The sequence below is a fragment of the Gossypium hirsutum genome, chromosome A09, assembly GCF_007990345.1.
Source record: "Gossypium hirsutum isolate 1008001.06 chromosome A09, Gossypium_hirsutum_v2.1, whole genome shotgun sequence".
NCBI lineage: Eukaryota > Viridiplantae > Streptophyta > Magnoliopsida > Malvales > Malvaceae > Gossypium > Gossypium hirsutum.
In genome coordinates this window covers 873,494-880,658 of record NC_053432.1, presented here as the reverse complement: position 1 = coordinate 880,658, position 7,165 = coordinate 873,494, and the positions used below count along the sequence as shown (strand labels likewise).

Genomic DNA, 7,165 nt, shown 5'->3' with positions numbered 1-7,165 from the left:
CAACTATGTCGTCAATAAGGTGAATTCTTCAACTCAATTCTTTCTAATTTTAAATTTTTACGACAATGATATTATGAATTTTGAAATTTAATACTATTGTTTTATGTTTTTTAACACCTAGTGGATGAAGTTTTTCTAACCTAACACAATTTACATTTCTTGTATCGAAGAACGTTTGATGGATGTTGACTTATGTGACATATATGATGGCAAAGTTGAAAATCATTTTGAATTTGGTTACCGCCTTAGTGGAAAAATAGAGGCCGAAAATGTTTACATTCCATTTTCTATATGAATAAGCAATCGTCACACCCAAAAATGTCACCTTAATAACCGACCTTCTAATAGAAGAGCAAGCGATAATAATAGCTAGTGTAATCAATCGTAAAGGAGATGGACTGATACACCAAAGCTTGGATGCTCTAGATGGTCAGAGGAATGTTGCTGCTAGACAAGTCTGACAATAAGGCCCATTCCATGTTTCTTCCTCTGTTTGAGAATTTTGAGGCGACTGATAGATTCAACTAAGGTCACTCTAACGTATTGGTATAAGGCATTTTGCAAGGCAGACTATATATCGATCAACAAAGTCAACAATTGTTACTTGCCTCTACAAATAGGAGTATCGATACATATCTGGTGGTCAACACCCATCCCTTTCCAATAATGAGAGTTCCATCTTATTAAAAGGTAAAAATATCACATTATATTATATCTTAGAATGTATTATTTTATAACCAATACTTAATATCTCATATTTCATTGATTAATAGAACAAATTTAGGGGTCACTTGGACCATATGTGTTATAAAAGGGTGTAAAGTCATCAAAATTCCAATATCGAAAATGATACTAATTTAGGACATGAACCATAGATGACGAAAACGATATCGTAAAATGTTAATGACATACTATATCACCACCTTATATGGTAAAATAATGATATAACATGTGCGGCACCTTTCAATAAGTATTTGGTGACAAATAATTTCATCATCAAATAATATAAATATTCATCATTTATTAGGTAGATCATCACCAATATAAAATAAGACTCAACATATAAATGATGAAGGAGATATCGTCACATTGTTAATGATATATTATATCGTCACCTAATATGATTAAACAGTGGTATGAGTGATGATAATACATAACACTACCTTATAGTCAATATTTAGTGAATTAGTTGTGTCACCAAATCATATACAAATTTGTTACTAATTATAGGAATTATCATGCACAATCAAATAACATTCAATATATTGTGACAAAATAAGCATCATCACATAACTAATAAAATAAATATCGTCCCCTTGATATGTTAAAATAACATTTATCCTTTAAAAAAATTTATAATTAATATTTCATTAGAGGTTCTGATCATATATGCTCTTTTTGACATAATGCCTAGAATTACCCATAACCCCTCCCCAACCTATAAATAGGAGGATAATATTTTTTTAAGCACTCAAACCCACGTCCTCCTACATTGGCAATAATACTCATACCAATCGAGTTAAATTTCAATCAAAAATCATTTTTGTTACCTAATTATAAACGAATTTGTCATTAGTTATATTAAAATCCTCACTAATAATGAAATTATTAGCAATAGAAACAATATCGTCAAATTGTTAATGAAATAATTATCCTTAATTAAAAGTCAAGGAATGTATAATTAATAAACAATTTCACTTTAGTCTTCAAATATAATATTTATTTTCTAAAAAAAATATTATATATTTAATTTTTTACAAAATGAAAAAAAGTAAGATAATCATAATTGATGACTTAAAAGTAAGAAAAAGGGCATGATACTAAGTACCAGCTAATGTTTAGGCTATGGGATTGAATATGATGTGGGTAAAGATTTTTATTAATTTTTTTATAATTTTTTATAAATTTTATATTTATAATTTTTTTAAATTTATAATATTTAATATATTACATATTCACAATTTTCTACATTAATTTCCATTTTCAATATTAATTTATTTTTTTATGAATTTTTTTAAACTAATTCATCTTTATATTTTCTTAAAAAGATATTAAACACGATCACAAAACAATACCAAATGTTATACTAAAAATTATGAGATGCTACAATTATGGCTCAAGATTAGTCAAGTCCAACCTTAATCCCATGCATTAGCCTTCTAATCTCTAGCGTTTTGAGACCTATGTGCAAAAAATTTACTAGAGATGCAAGGAAACTAGATTTTATTAATAACGAAAAATTAAAACAACTACAAAGTTATCTACTCTAAGCTACTACAATTTCCAGAAAAATGCAGCAAAAAATATATGGTAGTGTTGGAAGGGAGAAAGTACAAAAAATGCCTTTAAAATAATTGTAATTTTCAATCGAGTGTCGTGCCTCAAAATACCATTTTGTATATGCTCTAGATCTAATTAAGAGTCGTGACATCCTCCTCGAGACTGGTCTTCCCATCTCGCATTAACTGTGCAAGTCGTAATATCCATCCAAGATATTGCATTCCATCCAAGTGCCAAAGTAATCACAATCATCTACTTTGTGTCGCGACTTTTATTTCGCTTTAACACTAAAATATAGAAATTAAAACCCCACATTAAAACACTTCGAATGCAAGAAAATTACATAAATATTGTTAAGAATATGCCTTAGACTTGCTTAATAATAGGTAAATATTGTTAAGAATATGCCTTAGACTTGCTTAATAATAGGTTTGTAGATCAAGGCTTAAAGAATTTTTAATTTTTAATTTTTTATCACATGATTTTAGGAGTAAGTTAAGTGTTTGTGACATAATTTTAGGAGTAAGTTTAACAAGTTTTTGTTTTTTTTTTTTACTATATAATCTGAATAATGTAACTGATTATAATGTGTTTCCAATATATCTTTCTTTCACAATTTTTGTGTTTCATATTTTTTACTAAAATACCAACAATTGCTATCTGAGCTTTTATCTTAAGGGATCTATGAGTTGAGAGAAACACATAAGCTTTAGGCATGAAAGTTGACACAACGCTTTCTCATATTGTTTCACCAATTTTTCATGATGATAACTATCAAGCTTGGGCTGTTAGAATGACAGTCTATCTTGATGCGATGGATCTTTGGGAAGCAGTAGAAGAAGACTACAATGTTTCGTCTTTACTAGCAAATCCAACGATGAATCAACTGAAGACTCACAAAGAGAATAAGACAATACAGTCCAAAGTTAAAACATATTTTTTCTCTGTTGTTTCAAGCAAAATATTTACAAGAATCATGAATTTGGGGTCAATAAAAGAAATTTGGGACTACCTCAAGAAAGAATACTAAGAACAAAAAACATGCAAGTGTTCAATCTGATCAGAGAATTTGAAATGATGTAAATGAAAGAGACAAAAACCATTAAAGATTGTTCTAACAAGTTGAAAGGCATGGTAAATAAAGTAAGATTGTTGGGTAAGGATTTTTTCGATGATTGAGTAATGCAAAAAATTATTACCACTTTGCTTGAAAAATATGAGTCTAAAATTTCTTTATTAGAAGAATCTAAGGATTTGTCAAGTATATCCTTGGCAAAATTAGTGAAGGCATTACAGGCTCCAGAACAAGGGAGAAATATGAGACAAGAAGCATCAGTAGAGGGTGTTTTTCGGGCAAAGTTTGAAAATTTGGAAGGCAAAAACAAGAAAGATAAACTAGCAATAATAACAAAAACGAGACATATCCACCATGTCTAGATTATAAGAAGATAAATCATTTGCCAAAGAAGTGTTGGTGGATGCTTGATATCAAATGCAGGAAATGTGGCAGTATTGGGCACAGAGAGTGGGTCTATAAGTCTGAACAACATGAAGAGGCAAAAGCATCAATTGAGCAACAACAAGATGAGTTCCTTTTTGTGGCAACACATTTCTCTACAAGTAATAGCTTCAGTGATTCCTGGTTGATCCATAGCGGTTATACAAATCACATGATCAATGAACAAACATTTTTCAAAGAACTTGATAAAACTATCATTTCCAAAATAAAAGTTGGAAACGGTAAGTTTATTCCAGTTAAGGGAAAAGGAACAGTGGCTATTGAAAGTTTAATATGTTTGAAACATATAACTGATGTTCTATATGTGCCTAACATTGACCAAAATCTTCTCAGTGTTGGACAATTGATTGAAAAAGGTTTCAAGGTTATATTTGAAGATAAATGGTGTTTGATCAAAGACTCAAAAGGCAGAGATGTATTCAAAGTAAAAATGAAAGAAAAAAGCTTTGCTCTAAATCTAATGGAGGAGAAACCAACAACGAAGAAATTACTAGAGATTCCTCAGTACTTTGATGACAACATAGATTATGTTCCAGTTCGTGACACAAGATCTTTATCTAAAATTTATGAAAGGTACAATGTTGTTGTATTTGAGTCTGCTGAGTTTAAAAAAGCTAAGAAGGATGACAAGTGGATCGAAGCAATGAGATAAAAGCAGCTCGAGACATTCTAAGTTAAAGGATAGGAAAAGAAAGTTTGCATGTTAAACAAGGCCTCATATGGTCTTAAACAAACTTTTAGGGCCTGGTACAATAGGATTAATGACTATCATTTGGAAGAACAAAAGATTGGTGAAATCAAGTCTGGTTTTTTGCAAGACTGAAAATCAAATAGCAGATATGTTAACCAAGACTCTTCCAAAAGTTAGACTTAAAGTTTTAAAAAATAAATTAGGCTTTTACAATTACTAAGGCAAGGAGGAGTGTTGAAAATATGCCTTAGACTTGCTTAATAATAGGTCTGTAGAACAAGTCTGTAGGGATTTTTAGTTTTAAATTTTTTGTAAGTGTTTGTGGCATGATTTTGGAGTAAGTATAATAGGGTTTTTTTTTTACCTATGTAATCTGAACAATATAATAGATTATAATAGGCTTCCAATATATCTTTCTTTCACATTTTCTGTATTTCATATTTTTTACTACAATATCAACAAATGCAATCTCAAATAATGAAAATACTAAAACACTAAGAAGCAATCCTAAAACTAGTAATTTCATTTCAAATCTTTAAGTCTAAACTAGTAATCAAATTAATTTGATTTCTTTAAATCCAACGTCACGTTTGGATTGGGGAATGGAATAGTCATTCCCTCCTTATTCTTGCATGAATAGTGAAGTTGTAGTTTGATTCACTGCTTTATTCATTCCGCAAATGGTTATTCCTTTCTTATTCTTCTGATTTACCGAATCATCATTCGGTGAAGGGGCTAAGAATTGCCTATTCAACAACAGACGTATAGCAAAAAAATTTCCCCAAACAATTTTACCCTATATTTGTTCACCGGATTCATTTCACAGAATAACTCTCCCCATTTCTTCTACGAGAACCTCTGTAAGTTCCCCTTTTTTTCTTCCCCTTCTTATTCTGTAATTTCAACTATGTTTGTATTATTGGTTCCCTTTTTCCTCTTTCCTTTTGAAAATTTTTTCAATTATCATTATTATAAGAATGACCCAAAAGAATATTGAGAAACCTAGATTAAGTAATTATTTTTCCATAATTTTCTTGAATTTTGAAGAATATGGAATTTTTTTAGTTGCAAAGACTACAGTATGGGGATAAGGCTAGAAATTGTAGATTTTGATATTAGCACCTTTTTCATTAACCAACTAGTTAAATCCAAGTTCAGAAATCATAGATTTTGGTATTGGAAGTATTTTTCCATAAATCCATTTGTCTTACTTCATATGCATACACAAAGCTGCAACATGCTGTAAAATTACAAATGCTTTCAACATTGAGGCGATGCCAGGTTCTTTGGGATGAGATGAATCATTTTTTTTACCAACTTGCAATACTATATCATGTTTGAAGTCTTGGAGGTGTCGTGGTCCAATTTTTCCAATGAAATGGAAGTAGCTAAAGATCTTGATGGTCTACTTACAGCACATGAGAAGTACCTCCACTCAATTGTAAAGCTATCAATACGTATGGGTTTAAGGAGTTGTTGCTCATATTTGAGACATAAATGTAGTTCTTCAATTCACTAATGGCATTTCCACAATGCTTCCACTTGAATGAACAGTCTCTTGGACATATGGTAAACATTTAGACTAGCCAATTTGTACAACATCTCTTTCTTTTTAGGTAAGACAACTTGTACTCTTTTGTCAGTTTTGCTCTATATTTTTATAGGCATATGACATTGTATATTATATTTCAGATGTCTTTCAAATGGCTTGTTTGGAATGTTGCAGTTGATTTGAAGGTATTCCTATGATTTTGTTTATGGTGTTTATATAGTAGTGTACAAGGTTTGGATCTGATAGTCCAAAGTTAGTGGTGTTTTCTTACTGCTCTTACAACTGATATGTCCAAAGGTTGTATATATGTACCATATTTCTCTATTTGTTAATTGATGAGCAATTCATGTTATATGTTTGATTTTTATCTCTCTTATTTTAACTTAACTAGTTCTTGTGTTACACCTTTTGGGACTTTATTGTGGCACTAAGATGTGGCTTTTATCTAGTTTTTTATGCAAAGCCTCCTTTTTTTTTTTGTATTAGTTGCAAGTTTGGCTCACAATGCAAAGTGTGGTGGCTCGATGCATGTGAACAAGGAAGTTTACTCTTTTTCATAATTTTCTACAGTAAAGGACCATTAACCTACTTGTAATCTATATTCATTTTCATGTTCCTTTTCAATTTCTGCATGGAGTAGAGATCAGTAAGTACTAGAATTTTAAAGTTCAAGGTATGACTAACAATCTGGAAAGAACCTTTTACAATTTTATTTTTAGGTAGTAGGAAATTAATAATATTTAAATGTAACCAGAATTTTATTGTCTTGACAAGGATTACATATGTTTATATTCATTATTTTGCTATGTTTCGCTATGGAACACAAATAAATGATATATTCAGTAGTTTTGGATTATTTATACAATTCTCGTGTCATGTAAACCTATTCCTCAGCCATGATCTTAATTTTGTATGTTTTTCCCCTTAAAATTGCTTTAGCTGCAAAGGGCTTTGACACAGTAAAAACCCAACCACCTGATGGCTTATCATTATGGTTTCACCCATTGATAAGCAATAGCTTTCAGATTTGAGATGCCAAGAAAGTCAATGGTGTATGAGGTGAACTGAAATCCTCTGTCCCTTCTACTTGCTCCTATTCATGCCCCACTAATCTAATTGGTCC

At 30.5% G+C, this 7,165-nt stretch overlaps 1 long non-coding RNA gene across 2 annotated transcripts; it reads left to right on the top strand.

Moving 5' to 3' along the window:
- The first annotated feature begins 4,905 nt into the window (after nt 1-4,905).
- Nucleotides 4,906-6,835, top strand: LOC107888514 (uncharacterized). 2 transcript variants are annotated; one of them, XR_001681386.2, is made up of 3 exons: nt 4,939-6,106; nt 6,183-6,227; nt 6,529-6,835. It is a non-coding gene; the product is annotated as an uncharacterized lncRNA (long non-coding RNA). The 2 variants fall into 2 exon arrangements; XR_001681385.2 differs by having other exon boundaries at nt 4,906-6,227.
- Nucleotides 6,836-7,165: the final 330 nt, after the last annotated feature.